Genomic DNA, 16,050 nt, shown 5'->3' on the forward strand with positions numbered 1-16,050 from the left:
CTCACCAGGCACTTATACAGGTTCTGGAGACCAAACCCCATTTAACCACTGAGCCAGCTCCCCAACTCACCCTCACTTTCTTTTCTTCTCTCCCTCCTTCTCTTTCTCCCTCCCTTTCTTCCTTCCATTCTAGCAAAGGCTCTCTCTCCTCTTAATATTTATTTACTTTTATTTTGTAAGTGTTTAACTGGATGTACGTCTGTGCACCACATGTTTGCAGTGCCCATGGAAGCCAGAAGAGGGCATCAGCTCCTTAGACCTGATTGTTGTAGACGGGTGGGTTTGGGAACTGAATCTAGGCCCTCTCAGAGCAGCCAGTGCTTTAACCTGCTGCGCCTCTCCAGCCCTGTTGTTTATTAGATGTGGCCATCTTATAAGAGTAAAGAGTAGATCATCTGGAACTTGCACATTCTCCCAGCTGTTGTCTATTTATTTTTATTATAGTTTTCTAGTCACTTTTTATTTTCACACTGGGCACTGAACTCAGGGTCTTATGCATGCTAGGCAAGCAGTCTACCACTGAACTCCAAACCTCCTTCAGCATTTGAGTGCTGCATTTCATCTTGTGGCTTGGCATGTTTATCTAGTAGTTCCCCACCGATGCCACTGCCTGCAGAGGCCAGAAGAGGGTGTCAGAGCCCTGGAGCTTGCTTTCTAGGCAGTTGTGAGCTATCTGACTTGGATACTGAAATCCACACTCAAGTCCTCTGCAAGAACACCATGTGGTCTCAGTCACTGGCAATAGCCCACTACCTGACAAATTATGATGCTGTAGATCACACACACTCATATGCATGCACACATGCACACACACACAAACATACACACACACACACACACACACACACACACATTTCCTGCTTATGGAAGTTGTGGACTTCTCAGCAAGTTTCTAGTAAAGATGTTGCCAGCTCCAAGGGAAAATGGCCTTTGTGCTTCTAAGCCATTTTGTGTTCCATCCAGCAAGGTCTTTCTTAGATCCTTTTGATTTTTCTCAGGCTGTTAGGTGAGAGGGATAATTTTAGTGTAAATTAAATTGCGTGGACACACAAAAAATGCAACATGAATGCTTATATGTAGACAACAGAAGTTAAATTGGTCTCATTGGTCACAAGGTGGAAGCACCATCATTCTCCTAGGGACAAACACGTCCTTTGTTTAGTTCCTTGTGATGGAATCTGTGGTCCAGGCTCTCTGTGCTGTGGGATTTGCACGAGTCACCTTCTTCCCCAAAGCCCGGAAGGGAGTGTGGAATGACAAGTCTGCCCCTCCATGGTTGGCATTTGTTCCAGATCTTCTCAGGAAGCCATCTGGTGGGAAGGGAGCGCCAGCTTCACCAGGGAGCCATTTGCTCCTAATCTCCTTATTAATTGCTCTGGGAGCCTGCAACAGATTAAATGCTGCATCACAGACTGACTCCTTCTCTCCTGCACCTCCCCAGCACTTTGCTGTACTGCCTTTGTTCTTAGACGAGGCTTAAAAACCTGGGGGAGGGACAGTAGTACATAGTGATTAAGACAGTCCACCTCTGGGGCTGCTCTACCACCAGCTTTTTGATATCAACCAAGTGTCCTAACCTCTTTGGGTCTCATGACCTTATCTGACACTGGATAATAGCAGCATCCATTTCCTAGGTAGTTGTGATGTGTCAGTGAGTTGATACATGTTCCCAGCTTGGAGCCCAGTGCCTGGAATATGCTAAGTCCTGACCACATGATGATGATGATGATGATGATGATGATGATGATGATGATGATGATGATGCCGATGATGCCTGTGATGGTGTTGGTGACAACAGTCGAGTGCACACTGTTATGACAACGAGTAAGCCTTTCAGTCACTCACCTGCAGTTTACTTCTCCTTACAACATTGGTTTATCCCAATGAGAATAATAGCATTCCTTCAAAGCAAGAATTATTCAATCCCCAGCACCCGCTACCTGCTTTTGTAAATAAAGATTTATTGGAATGGTTATGCTGTTTAATTGTCTATTACTAATGGCTACTTTTGCTCTACAGTGGCAAAGTATCAGTGCCAAAGACCTTATAGTCTTAAGACCTTATGTATCACACAGCCAATAATACTATGTGGACTTTTATAGAAGATCTTTACTAATCCCTGGTTAATAAGAGTGGTTGTGAGGCTTTAGGAAGAACCCTGCAAAGCTGGCTGCAGCCAGGTGGCAGAGTTGTGGCAGGCAGCCAGGTGCTGCTGACCTTCCATGACTGTGAACCTCGATCTTGCCTATATCCCCACCTCTTCCCCTGCCTGACTAGAGAAAAGTAGAGGGAGCAGCTGAATAGGAATAGATTAATGAGGAATACCATAAAGATATATTTTGCACGTATATTTTTATCATGTACTATCATTTCCAGATGCACCAGATTTTACACACATGCATTAGTCTGCAGCAGTGGGTCTACAAGGCTGTGTCCTGTTCATTATGAATGTCTTAAGCTCATTTTCAAGGGTAGTTTTGATATGATTTTCCTCTTGCCTGATGACTTCAGATAAAGACATGACTCCCTCTAAATGGTAGTGGTGAATATTATGTACATCTAGAGCGAAGTAAAACTGAAGTGTCAGATCCTAACCACTGACCATAAATCCTAAGTGCAGATAAAGCCCTTCTCAAGCCATAAACGGAGGAAACGTGTCCTATTTACAAAAGCTCAGCCGGTACACGTCTCTCTTCATTTCCCCAGGCACACATCTGTCCTCTAAAGCAAGGCACACACGTAACATTTACATCTGGCCTTATTTATTGCTCTAGAACTGATGTAGGCAAGTCACCTTGCAGAGTGCAGAGGGACATCCCTTTCATTTTGCAGGCAGTGGTTATTGATATTAATGTCACCTCTCTGTCTATCTCTCTGTCTTTCTCTGTCTCTCTCTGTCTCTCTCTCTCTCTCTCTCTCTCTCTCTCTCTCTCTCTCTCTCTCTATCTATCTATCTCTCTCTCTATCTCTCTCTCTCTCTAGCTACAGGTAGGAAGACACCCTGAGATGCCAGAAGCAGCAGGCAGGTGCAGTGGAATCTGAGTGCATTTCTCCTGTTCTTGCCAAGAAGTGGTCATCATGGAGCTACTGGCAGGAAAGAGAGGCTTCTAGGTGTGAAGACAACCAGCTTCTAGGGATCTTAGATCTAAATGCTCATAATTACAGTGCATTATCTTCACTGGAAGATAAGCAAATTATTTTTCAATTTAATGAATAAAGGCACTTCTAATTAACTCCAGAAGAGAGATGTGCCTTCAGGTTTTAACCAGTAGTTAAGGTTTGTGTATATGGCCCATCTTTAAGTTTGATTTTAACTGTGTACTGAAACTTTATTTTATTTGTGTATGCATATGATGTCGTGATGGAACACAAAGCCTTATACGTGCTAGACAGGCATTCAGCTACCATCAGGTCATTCCCCAGCCCATAATGGAATTTTAGATGAACAGCAAATCCAGTGGTGATTTGGACTAAATTACCTTTATTTCATTTTATTTATTTCTCACTACAGGGCTCTAGCGGGCCTCAAACCCACAGCAATCTGCCTACCTCTACCTTCCAAGTGCTGAGATTAAAGGCATATGTTACCACATCCAGCTTTAACACAATCCAGGAGACAACTATGCCCCAGAGAGCCTGGGACTTTGCAAAGGTTCCAGATTGCTCTGTGCTCTCCCAGAGCAGAATCTCAGTTGGTGTGATGGACAAAGGAAGGGCCTTACCAGACCTAGGCTGCCTTGTTGGCCCCTAACTACTCTCCTGCTCTTGCTTTGCTCTGGGCTAGCACTTTCACCTCTGTGGACCTACCTATCTTGGTCTTTTGGCATCCCTGGCCTCCAGCTCATGTAGTCTCTTTTAGCTCAGACCCATTTGGGTCTGCTTTGTGTGGGCAGACTAGACTACCTGTCATATTATCCCACTGGCTAGCCCAAGGATCTGCTTGGAATCCACAGGCTGACAGTCAAAGTGTAGACAAGGGGTTCTGGAGTATTCTCTCTAGGTACTATCTCAGAACATTAGGTTTCATGAAACCATGATTAATTTAGACCAAGAACTAGATCTCCTAATTCTTAGACCCTGGTCTCTTTTTGGTTAACTTGATTTGTACATATGTATAAGTAAACTCTGAGTGTGTGTGTGTGTGTGCGCGCACACACAGGGAGGGGAGGGGGTGGAGGGGAGATGGCAGGTGCCTATGAAGGCCAGAACAACACCTGAAGCTGGAGTTACAGGTAGTTGTGGGCTGCTTGATAGGGGTGCTGGGAATTGAACTTGGGTCCTCTGCAAAAGCAGTATGTGCTCTTAACCACTGAGACAATCTCTACAGCCCGTAAACTTATTTTTTAAAAGTAGTTTTATATTCACATCAAAGTTAAGCAGAAAGTTGAGAATTCCCATCTAACCTCCATCTACACATGAAACCTCTCTTGTCATCATTTTTGTGGTGCCAGGCATGAAACCTAGGGCCTTGCTCATGTTAGGTGAGTACTTTGTCAGTGAATATATCCCTAGTCTTCCCTGCCATGGACACTCCATGTCACAGTGCCTCATTCTAGGCTCTTAAAAAATCACTGAATCCTAAATAGTTGGTCATAAGGTAGAAAGGAAAACATACAGTCTCAGAAAAGCTTCAAGGAAGTGTCTGTGGATCACAAAGCATGCTGAAGTTTCTTGTTACTCTCTACTGTCCTGATATCCTAGCATTGCTGTCTGTCTGTCTGTCTGTCTGTCTGTCTCAGGGCAGGTGATCAAGGACTGTGCACAGCTTCAGAGCTCACAAACAGGATTAGCCCTGCCTTGTCCTTCTCTTTGTGTTCCCAAAATGACTTCAAAATCCGGAGCAGGGATTCTGTTGGGCTGTGCCTGGGCCAGGTGTCATCCCTGGTAAGACATACTGAGATTTGGAGCACGGGCTACTATGTTCACAGTTGCCCCAAGGTCTAGACCTGTGAACTGTGGAGAGAGGAAAAGACAAAAGGTTATATTAAGGGGTCATTGTGAGCAGAGCTGTTGTGTTCCCAGGTCTCTATTACTGTAACAAATACTTGAGGATATCAGATTATAAAGAGGAAATGTCTGCCTGAGCTCACGGTCTCTTGGTCCATTATTTTGGGCCTGTGGTAAAGCAGGAACAACTTGGTGGGAATATTTGGAGGGTGCTGCTCACCTTGTGGTAGCCAGGAAGCAAAGAGAGAGGAGGAAGGTCTGGGTTCCCAGTAATTCCTAATGTCTCTGCACTGGGCCCTACCTTCAAAAGGTTTTTGCCACCTTTCAGTAGCTTTATAAGCTGGGGCCACGGCTTCACCACATAGCATATTAGTCACTTTTCTTGTTACTGGGACAAAATACCTGAAAGCAACAACTTAAGAAAGGAAAGGTTTAATTTTGGCTTACAGTTTTGAGGTTCATTGTGTCAGAGGAGACATGGAAACAGAAGTTGCTTTGTCTAGTAGTATTCTCCAATGGGGCCTTGCCTATTCCCATGGCATGTATGTGCCAGGAGGCAGAGAATGTGGGCCAGAACCAGGTGTGGATATAACTTTCAAAGGCCAAGCCCCTACTTCCTGCATCTAGGTCCTATTCCTAAAAGCTCAAAGCATGACATACGGACATTCAGGATCCAACTTTAGAAGCAGATAACATAAAAAAATATCCAAATCGTTTCCATCTGAGACTTGGACCCCATCTCCTCCTCTGCCACTGTGCCTTTTTATTTCTGCCTTCTGAGGCTTCTTACCCAATAGGAAATGTGGCTGTGGCAGTCACAGATAGCACCTGGGAGTCAAGTTTAGTAGATACACTGACAACGGACAGTGACTTCTGTTTTAGATTTCAATACCAAGGCAGTCTGTTAGGAGCTTTTCTAGTGGACACTCCCAAAATAGGTGTGAAAACATGCTTTTGGAAGGATGCATTTGTAGGAGATGATGCCTCCTGAATTTACACATACCTTCAAGTGCTAGTCTAAGGTGTTCTGAGAAAAGCAACGATTTTCTCTGAGATTGCTCATTATGTGAAGCGCATGTGATTACCACTAATTCACTTCTTCACATCACCTGAGCTGTGAGTCTGGGCTTGGTGCAGTGCCTCAGAATGCACCCACCTAAGTTTATGGCTATGCGCATGGCAGAAGACATTTTTATGGAAGGTGTTTTATGTAATTCCAAACAATTTAATAGAAATGTAATTCGACAGGGAAAACTACAGTCCCTTGGCCCTTTCAGAGTGCAGATAATGGCCCAGATTAAAGGGCTGGAGCTTTGTTCATTACAGTCAAATACTGTGTGTGAATTACCATTTTCCTTGCCGTTGGTCCATTTCAAAAGTGTGCCATTTTTCTATTATAATAACAGGCTGCATTTTCTTAGAATCATCTCATGATTGGTCCTGTCTTTTCAGTTTGCAAATCAAAAGCTTTTGCAGTGATAAACTAGTTGTTCCCAAGCAGCCTTAATCTCTGCTTCTGCTTTTGAACTGCTACAGGTCAGGCCCTGCGGAAGGTGGAGAGAAGCCGGTCCTGCTCTCAGGAGAGAAAGGAGGTAACTACACCCACTGCTATTTACAAGAGCCTGGTGTAAACAGTGTTCTGTGAGTCCTGGGCCAAGTAAGAGCAGGCTGCTGGACTTGTCAACCCATTGTCACTTGTAACAATGATCTTTTGTGGAGCACATCAACTGGCTTGCTGTGACAGTCACTCCAGATTTCCGCCACTTAGAACAACAACTATGCAACCTGGCCTTCTTTGGGGTTCTTGCTGATGGGCCAGGCTCCCCTGCTCTCAACTAGGGCGCGATTGTGTTCTGCAGAGTTTCCTGGGTTCCAGTAAAGGTACCTCATATTCCACATGCTGTCTCCTTCTCCAGCAAACCAATACAGTTTGCTCACATGGAGTTTCCAGGGTCTAAGAGGATAGAATGCCAGCCACAAGACCTCCTGAGTCTTGAATTTCTAAAGGGTCACTTCTGCTACTTCTAAGAATAAAAGGTTTTTTTCAAGCTCAGCTAGGTCTAGGAGCTTCAAAGCAAGCCATAGGGCAGGCCAGGTTTGAGAGTGGGGAAAACGAACAGAGGGCTGCCCTTCCCCCCAAGACAGGAGTTCTCAACCCAGGTAGTCAAATAGTCTAGAACTTGCAGTATAGCCCAGGCTGGCCTTGTACTGGAGATCCTTTTTCTCCTTTTAAGTTCTGGAATTACAGGTGTGTGCCATTACACCTAGGACCAGGCTTACTTCTTGTCTTTTTGTTTGTGACCCTAGCCTTTGTGGCCCTAGCTGAGCCAAGGACTCACTTCTACACAGTACTTGGCCACTCTTGAAAACTGTCCCACCGAGTCTGTTGGCTCAGGATCTCAGCGGACTAAGGGATGCTGTGACAATAATTGCTATATATGCTGTGTACTTGGAAGACAAGTACCCCCAGGTCATCGCACTGCAGTGCAAGAAACTGTCACAGGCAGAGAAAGTGGGCTCGAAGGGCTCACTTAACCCTATCTGAAGGATCAAGAAGCTTTGCTGGTCTAGGGAGATGGGATCAGCAGTTAATTGAATGCGTTGATCTTCCAAAGAACTAGAGTTGGGTTTCTAGCATCTACATAAGGTGCTTTACAACCACCTGTAAGTAACTCCAGCTCCAGATCTGACACTTTCCTGGCTTCCCCTGATGCCTGCACTCACATGCACATACCCACACAGGCACACACTTGCACATAATTAGAAATAACATTGAAAGAAAGGAAGGAAGGAAAGGAGAGGGGAAGGAAGAAAGAGAGGAAAGAGAAAAAAGTCGGATTTTTCCAGAGTTGTGTGGATAGGCCTAAAATCTCCACTCTTGAAAAGCCAAGGAAGGATGATTTTAAGTTCAGGTTTAGCCTAGCATGTATAGCAAGACTTTGTCTCAGGAAACATGAAAGGAAAGAAGACTTTGCAGAAAAAGTGATAGGCAGGTTGCTTCTTAAAGAATGAGTAGGAGTTATTTAGTTCAAGGGAACAACATGGTCAAAGTCAGAGAGACATGAATAAAGAAAACAGAAGGCCTTTAAAGCCTAGGTGGGCGGAAGCGGCATAAGGACCATATGTTTCCATAGGACTCTTTGATCAAGTTCCATGTTCCTGGGAGAGGGCAGGATATAAGGAATAAATCCAGCTTCATATTCTTTCTTCCCTTGCCCTCTCTCAGCAACAGAACCTCCTAATTACCACTCCCAGCTTCTCCATTGTGCCAATTGCCTGAGAGCATTTCAGATCATTTCTCTACTGAAAAGTGCTTGAAGTGAAAAACAAAACATGACATTGTTTATCTCAATGCCCAGGTTTAATTCTGAAAGATATTTAAGATGGCTTCAGGCCCTCTGAAGACAGGATGCTGGCTGGCTGTTTCAAATGGCTAGAAAAACAGAGAACAACACTAATAGTTGCTGGCTTAGGGGACTCTCTGATCCCCTGAACTTGCCCTCTCCTACCCTGCCTTTCTGTACCCTCCCCCCACTACTTGGTAGCACTGTGTGCCTTATGCAGATGGCCAGCCATAAATAAAGCCATGTCACCATGAAAGGTAAGGTAAAGACATGCTATCTCTTTGTCAGGGTTGGTTGGAACAAGCAGCTGGGGACACTTGTCATGTTCCTTTTCCAGTGAAGTTCTGTGAGCTACTCTATCCCCAGAGGGTGACCTGGGTCAGATGAGGATTATGCCTATGTGGGGTCATGGATTGACACAGTGAGGGGTGTATGTGTGTCTCAGTGAGCTTGCTGGGCCATATTCAGCCCAAAGTAGTGCTGTGTGACTCATGCCCTATTACAGTTCATTCCTTCTGTCTGTCTGTCTGTCTGTCTTCCCCTTTTCTTCTGCTCCCTCTCTTTTCCTTTTCCTTTCTTTCTCCTATGTATATATGTGGTATGCATGTGGGTGAGTATATGCACATATGTAAAAGCCCAAACTTGAAGTTGAGTCTATTACTTGATTATTATTGTTCTTTACTTTATAAAGACAGGGTCTCTCCCTGAACTCTGAGCTTGCGTGTTCCATCTAGTCTAGCCAGCTACCTTGCCCCCGGGATCCTCTGTCTCTGCTGTACTGGGATTATATAGGTGGTTGCCACTCCTGCCAGGCTTTTGTGTTGGTTCTCAGGAATCCGAATTATGTCCTCCTACTTGTGAGGAAATGCTTTATTCACTGAGCCATCTCTCCAGTCCTTTAACCTGTGATCTTCTCACCTCTGCTTCCAGAATGCTGGGATTACAGGGTTGTGTCATCACACCAAGCCTAACTGGCAGCTTTTAGTTCTTCTGCTCTGGGTGTGGATCTGTACATCCAAATTTGTTAACTGCTAGCAGTGCACACATCCAGCTGATGATGAGAATGGTTTTTCAGAATATGAGGCAGCCCTGTCTGCTGATCATGGGCTCCCTGTGTACTGTGCACAGCCTGCCTGGCACCCAGCCCCTCAGCCACCACTGATTCCAGATACCACAGACACATGTCCAGACAGAGACTGATGGACAGCACAGAAGTACCCACATTCAGCTGCTAGGTTCCAGAGGAAGAAAAGGCTGCCTGGAAGAGGCAGGCTAAGCTGAGGTACTGGAAAGGGTACAGTTGGTTCTGAAATGTCCCTTGATGGTTGCTTTGCGGCAGCAAGTGCTTTCAGTTCAGTTGGTAAAAATATTCTTGGCCTTGCCCCTAACAAGTATTCATGGTTCCTGCCTGTAGAGATTATGTAGTGTTTATGGCCTCTGGTCATGAATTATTAATGATTTTGAAATTGTGGCCATTGTAGTTTACTCAAAAATCATTAGGAAGCAAATTTGTCATACAGTGCTTAAGAAAAGAGTGAGAGAAAAATCCCAGAGGAGAGGCTGATTTTTATTCACCATCTAACCTAACCCTCCCATCTCTCAGTGTGCACACTGCTAACCAGGGAACATGGTGATGGGGGACATGTCCTCTTGCTGCATAGGAACCCCTGCAGCTCTATGAATTAGAGCCTCTATGTTTATTGAGGGCCACAGTGTAGGTTCCAGGGCAGGTCGCATAGATCTCATAGCTGAGCAGGTGACCTCTGGTACCATGAGCCCTCTCACTTTGACAGTGCTCTCCAGTGCAGCTACCTACTTCAGTTCCAGTGGCATTTGCTCCATAGTGTCCCATGACTATTTTGCTGTCTATGATATACATGTCAACAGAGAGACAACCCCCTTCTTCCTCTAGGGGTCCTCCTGGCTCAGGCTAGGCTTTAGGTGAGCTCCAACCTTCCTACATCCTGGATGGGTGCTCCCAGGTAAAAGAGCCTATTTATGTTACCTCCTGGGCCTCCAATCTTAACCACTCCACGAGCCTCTTGTGATAATGGACTGCCATCTTTTGCAGTTGATTGGAGATTCTAAAAACTACTCATCTGTGAGCTCACTTTGTAAAGGACTGTAAAAGCCATTTAACTGTCCCATTTAGAAACCTTAAGCTTGCCTATTTGTACATGCATGCACACTCTCACACACCATTCTTCTGGGTGCAAGATTAAAGAAGCTTCTTTCTTTTCTCAGGCAAAGTAAGAGAGACCTGGATCTCAGGAACTAGCCCCATCTGTCACTTCAGTATGCCACCAAGAGTAGGCTCCCACTCCCACTCGTCACTCTCTTACATTCTTCCTATCTAGGACCTCCATTCAGAGGCCAGGGAGTGGGATCAGCCATCCAGTCAATGGTAGGGATATTTGGAAGAAGGGGCTGGGGATGTGGCTCTATGGAAGATCACTTACCTAATATTCCCAAGTCCCCAAGTTTGGACCCCAACACAGCAATAAAAAAACAGTTGAAGGTTAACTATGTTTCTGATAGCAGTTCTCAGTTCCCTTTCCAAGATGCAACCACTTATGTGTCCTTCCAACTAGTAGTTGGGGGTGTTTCTATCTAACTACTCTCTCTTCTTGGTTTTCGTGTGCAGATGGGTGCTTGCATGTCAGATGACATCCTGAGGTTCTGTTCATCTTTTGTTGTTGTTTTTGAGACAGTCTCTCATTATTCTGGAATCCACCAAGTCAGCCAGAGAGCACCTGATAGCTGCCTGTCACCTGCCCAGCACTGGGATTGCAAATCTGACCTGGCTGTCTAATTTTTTATTAAATCAGGTTCTAGGGATTGAACTCAGGTCCTTGGGCTTGCAAGGCAAGCTCTATACTAATTAAACTATTTTCCTAGTGAAAATGGGTACAGTAAAGAAACTCAAATAGCCGTTTTGTGGGTGAAAAGGGAAAAAGTTTATCCCAAACTTCCAAGGTTGTTTCCTAGAAAAGCAAAGAGAGGCAACAGGGGAAAGATTTCCAGGATTAAAGGGAATGGGAGAAAGGGGTCTTGTGAACTGGGGTAGGGTTTGTGTGCAGGGACTGAGGGAACCTAGATGCTTGTATTGACTGACCTCTCAGGTTAATAGGCACCAGTCATATGGTAATGGAAATCCAAGTATTCCTCTTGTCAGAAATAAGTGAGCTCTTTCTTCCAGTCCTTGAGGAAATGGGAGCTTTTGTCTAAATGCCTGATTTTGGAAAGAGGACTTTTTTGGAAGACTACACACCCAGCCTTGTTTAGCACACTAGTGTGTGATATAGTTGGGTTTTTCCTCCCGTTGTGCTGTTTTTAGGGGAAGAAAAGGTTCATTTCAGGTTATACTTCCAGGTAACAGTCATCAATGAGGAATGTCTTTCTTTTATTAAATTGTGGTGCTGTCAGTCATCATTCCCACAGCCTTCAGCAGCTGCACTAAGTCCCAACTCCAGCAGGTCTCTCTTTCCTTCCCCATCCCTTCTCTCTCCCTCTTCCCTTCTTCTCACACCTAACCCATCTTGGAAGACTCCTGTTGCAGGACACATGGACTTCCTTTGTTCTTTTTATGGTATCTTTCTATTTCACCACAGATGTACTAGAACATCATCCTTTATTTGAAACTTTGGAGATAAATGTGTTTCATTTTCTTAGATCTGGAAAGTAATGGTGTCCCAGTAGGTCCTGTAGAAATATCCTGTGATGCAGCACATACACATATGCATAGGGAAGCATGAATAGCATACCAAGTTGGGTAACTGCAGTCTGAACAGTCTGTGTTAGCTCAGCTTGGATTTGGGTACTAAGAAATGCCGTGAGTGTACTACTAGTTCCCAGTAGTGACTGTCTAGGCTATTAATGGTCTCTTACTACAATAAAAATATTTTAAGGAATAATCTAAAGCAGGAACTTCCTACACACGTACAAAAGCAGCCCAAGGTGAACTCCTTCAACTAGAATGAGTGGATCAAAAGGTATATGCTTTATTGAAAGCAGTGTTCCTAGTCATCTGCTAATAGTGCTTGAAGGACAGACTTGCTGGCTGCTGACCATCTCTAGAGTGCTGGCCGGAATCAAGGGTGGCAGGTTTTGGCAACAGTGCTTGCATCATATGGGCCACTCCAGGCTTCCCCAGGCTTCTCGTCTCACTCTTGATGGCAGCAGGGCAGTTTGTTTGAGTTGCCTTGCAGGTGTGTCTAGACGCTCAAATTTGAGAGCCATTTAGCCTTTAGCTCAGTGAGGGTGGTGATTCTTGTAGGTTTCCAGTGACACTAACTATCCAGCAGCATACATAGCCTTCTTCCTTCTCTAACATATATATGACACACACACACATATATGTGTGTATGTGTGTATGTGTGTATGTGTGTATATGTGTATATGTATATATGTATATATATATGATCTTGTCTTTTGAAGAAAATAAAAACATGTTTAGGCTCAGTGGTAGCTAGAGTGCTCGCTTAGCATGTACAAAACTCTAGGTGTGATCAATAACATAAGAACGGATGGGGAGAAAGAAAAGAAGAGGAGAAGGAGAAAGAGGAGGAAGAGGAAGAAAGCACTTAAGAAGGACAGGAGCAAGTGACAGGAGAATGCATGTTGAGGCACTGGAGCCTGCTGTGGAGAGTCAGCTCTCCAAATGTGCACTTTTATGGGAATGAAACCTTTTAGTTCATATTTCTGGGCAGAGAAGAATGAAATCCATTTTGGATTCAACTGCCAAATGCTTTCCCTGTGTGAAATTAGCATTTTCTGTCTTTCTATGCCATGGTCTTAGTCTCTGTAGGTTTTGAGAAATTGGCTGGCTGGCTACTAGCAGTGGTACCTTGGGACTTTAAAACTGGATAAGCAAGTCATGCAGCAAGGTAGAAAGCCTGTGACCACTGCAGTGAGCAACTCAGGTTCCTAGGCTCACTCTCATTCAGGTGGCTCGGTGTCTGTGACTCCACATCGTCCTCTCAAGAATGGGGGTAATACAGAACTGGTGCCATAGGGTTGCCTTTAAAGTCAAGATGCCAGGCTGGATGGATAAAGGCACTTGTGGCCAGTCTTGATGATCTGATTTCTATCTCTGGGACCCACATGGTAGAAAGATAGGGCGGATTGCTACAAGTTATCCTGTGACCTACACATTCGTGCGCGCGCGCACACACACACAAACACATTATAGATAGATAGATAGATAGATAGATAGATAGATAGATAGATGCAAAAAATTGTTTCAAAGCCAAAAGACAGAGTAGAAGTGTGTTCAAGAAAGAGCTGAACATAGACAAGCCCAGTGTTTGTTACCATGTAATGCCATCAGAGAGCAGCTATAATCCTTCCTGTAGGACTTGCCTTACTTTTGAATCCCCAGCTGCCCTGAGACCCCTGGGAGCTATAGGAGATATGTCTTCAGACACAGCCTCTGAAACCCCAGTTTAACAAGGGAAAGGCCAAGACTCATATGCCAAAAAGTAAAGAGAATCAATTTCTGATAAAATGCTGGGAAGAAGATTGACATGTCTAAAACCTTTCTGGTATCAGCCTAGCTTCCAGCACAAGATTAAACTCTAGGAAAAAGCCCCTCAGAGAGCTGCAATTTCTGAGCAGAAAGAGGCTGTTTTGGATAAGCAATGTGCCCTTGTACAGAACATCATCAAAGTCTCCTCTATCCTCCAATCTGAGGCATGAAATTGCCTTTAACGCTTGCCTCCTCCCTCCACATGGAAAAAAAAGCCGTGTATGGAATGTAGAATATTAGAAAACGGAATGGTATCATCTAAGGAAAGGTGGTGCCTGCAAATGTCTAGGAAAGATGTCTTCAGGGTGAAAGCAACCCCACTGAAGGGTGGGCAACAGCCACATGAACCCACTCCTGCTGCCACCCCTGACATGAAGACACTTGCCTCCTTTCCTCTGTGCTGTTAGCTCTCTGGTCATCTAGGTCTGGAAAAAGCCAGTGGCTTCAACTTTACTAGGAGCCACAATCTGTGGACTGGGACCCTGAATAAGCAATAGAAGTCTTTATACTAGCTTCATCTTAAAAGGGGAAATTGCAGCATCATATTGCTGAAAACTTCAGAGGTAGGCAACATCATTGTCTGCATTAGGGTTTCTGTTGCTGTGAGAAAACACTATGACCGAAAGCAACTTAGGGTGGAGAGGGTTTATTTCCCTTACTCTTCCATATCACAGTGCATCATCGAAGGCAGTCAAGGCAGGAACCTGGAGGCAGCAGAAGCTGATGCAGAGGTCATGGAGGAGTGTTGCTTACTGCCTTGTTTCCCATGGCTTGCCCAGCCCACTTTTTTATGGTGCCCAGAACCACTAGCCCAGGGGTGGTACCACCTATTGTTGGCGAGGCCCGTGTGCATCAGCCACCACCACCACCACCACAACAACAACAAAAACAAATAGCAAATAACTAAAACAAACAAAAAAGAATAAAACAAACACAAAAATCCTGCAGCACAGGCCAGTCTAGTTGGGACATTTTCTCAGTTGAGATTCCTTCTTCCCAAAAGGACTCTAGCTTGTGTCAAGTTGATACAAAACTAGCCGGCACAATCAGGTATAGCTAGATCCAAGTGTTCAGACTCTGGACTTCTCCTTTTCCTATGGCCATCACTCTTCATGCAGACAATTCTCTGATGTAGTAAGGTAGCTGTCAGCTACCCCAGGCTCTCTGCATGAAAGCCAATTCATGTGGACCAGGGACTGGAGTCAGAGAACCTGGCTAGTAAACACCATGGAGCCTTAGTTATTTCAGATGTACGATGGTGATGGAAGCTGCACCACCCTCACGGGGGACTTGGAACAGTACCCAGCTTGTAGCCCTGAGTAAGCGGTGTTCCCTCCCCTTCCCCTCCTCCTTTCTGACAGTGCCTCCCTTCACTGTCAACAGTTCTAGCAAAAGGACCAAGAGATCGGCCAAGACTAGTACCCAGACTGAGACCTACCAGCTGCGTCACAAGAGTAGGGTGAGGAATCACACTTTAACATAGTTAGAAATGGATAATTTCCTAAAAGAAAATTAGTTTAGCATCACAGAAGACTGGGCAAAATTTAGTGGGCAGGCAAGAGCCAGCCATCGGCCACATGGCCACTCTCTGCCAGGAGTAATAGAGCTGACAGATGGGTATAGTTGTTGACAGCAGCTTCCGCACAGAGAGTCCATCTCCACTCACCGAACTCAGCAGTCCCATTCTCTCTTACGTGTGAGAAGCCTAGGCTCAGAGTGCAGCCCACATGCCTCTGGTACCCTAGCAATTACAGGACTGAGCCAGTGTGCTATGTTGTATGCCACCTGAGAAAGAGGTGCCTACATGAGGCCCTTTGAGCACATCCTTGTTCTCCCGAGGCTCAGTCTGTCTCTATAGAGTAGTGTTCAGCGGGCCTTCCTTTCTTACTGGTGGGCAGAGTTGAGAGAGAAACACCAGGCCCAGCTGGACCCTGGCCACAAGAAGGCTCTCTTCCATGTCACCACTTTCCCTGGTCCTGGCCTATGTCCATGGACTGGACAGGTAAGTAAGAGGGCAAGATGGCAATGGCCAGCTGGCATAAAACTCATTTGTTATTCATCTGATAGGTGGCAGTCATCTCCCCCAACCAAAGGAATAGTTATGAACATAGGTTCTGATCAGAGGCCATTGAAATGGTTGTACATCTTCCTGTCACACATGGTCTCTACAGAGGTTGCTTCCAGGTACCTGTGGGTATGAGAAAGCACAGGCTGTATTTGACATTTGTGTGC

The 16,050-nt window shown here is 45.1% G+C and overlaps 1 protein-coding gene across 1 annotated transcript in view; it reads left to right on the forward strand.

Annotated features, from left to right (window-relative positions):
• Positions 1-6,483: 6,483 nt before the first annotated feature.
• The window catches only part of Katnip (katanin interacting protein), a 137,490-nt gene continuing 127,923 nt past the window's right edge, over positions 6,484-16,050 (forward strand). The window contains exon 1 of the mRNA XM_076928420.1: positions 6,484-6,539. The gene's annotated coding sequence lies outside the window, so the exon portion shown is untranslated. The remainder of the gene's footprint in view (positions 6,540-16,050) is intronic.

Source organism: Arvicanthis niloticus, chromosome 1 (assembly GCF_011762505.2).
Source record: "Arvicanthis niloticus isolate mArvNil1 chromosome 1, mArvNil1.pat.X, whole genome shotgun sequence".
NCBI classification, from domain to species: domain Eukaryota; kingdom Metazoa; phylum Chordata; class Mammalia; order Rodentia; family Muridae; genus Arvicanthis; species Arvicanthis niloticus.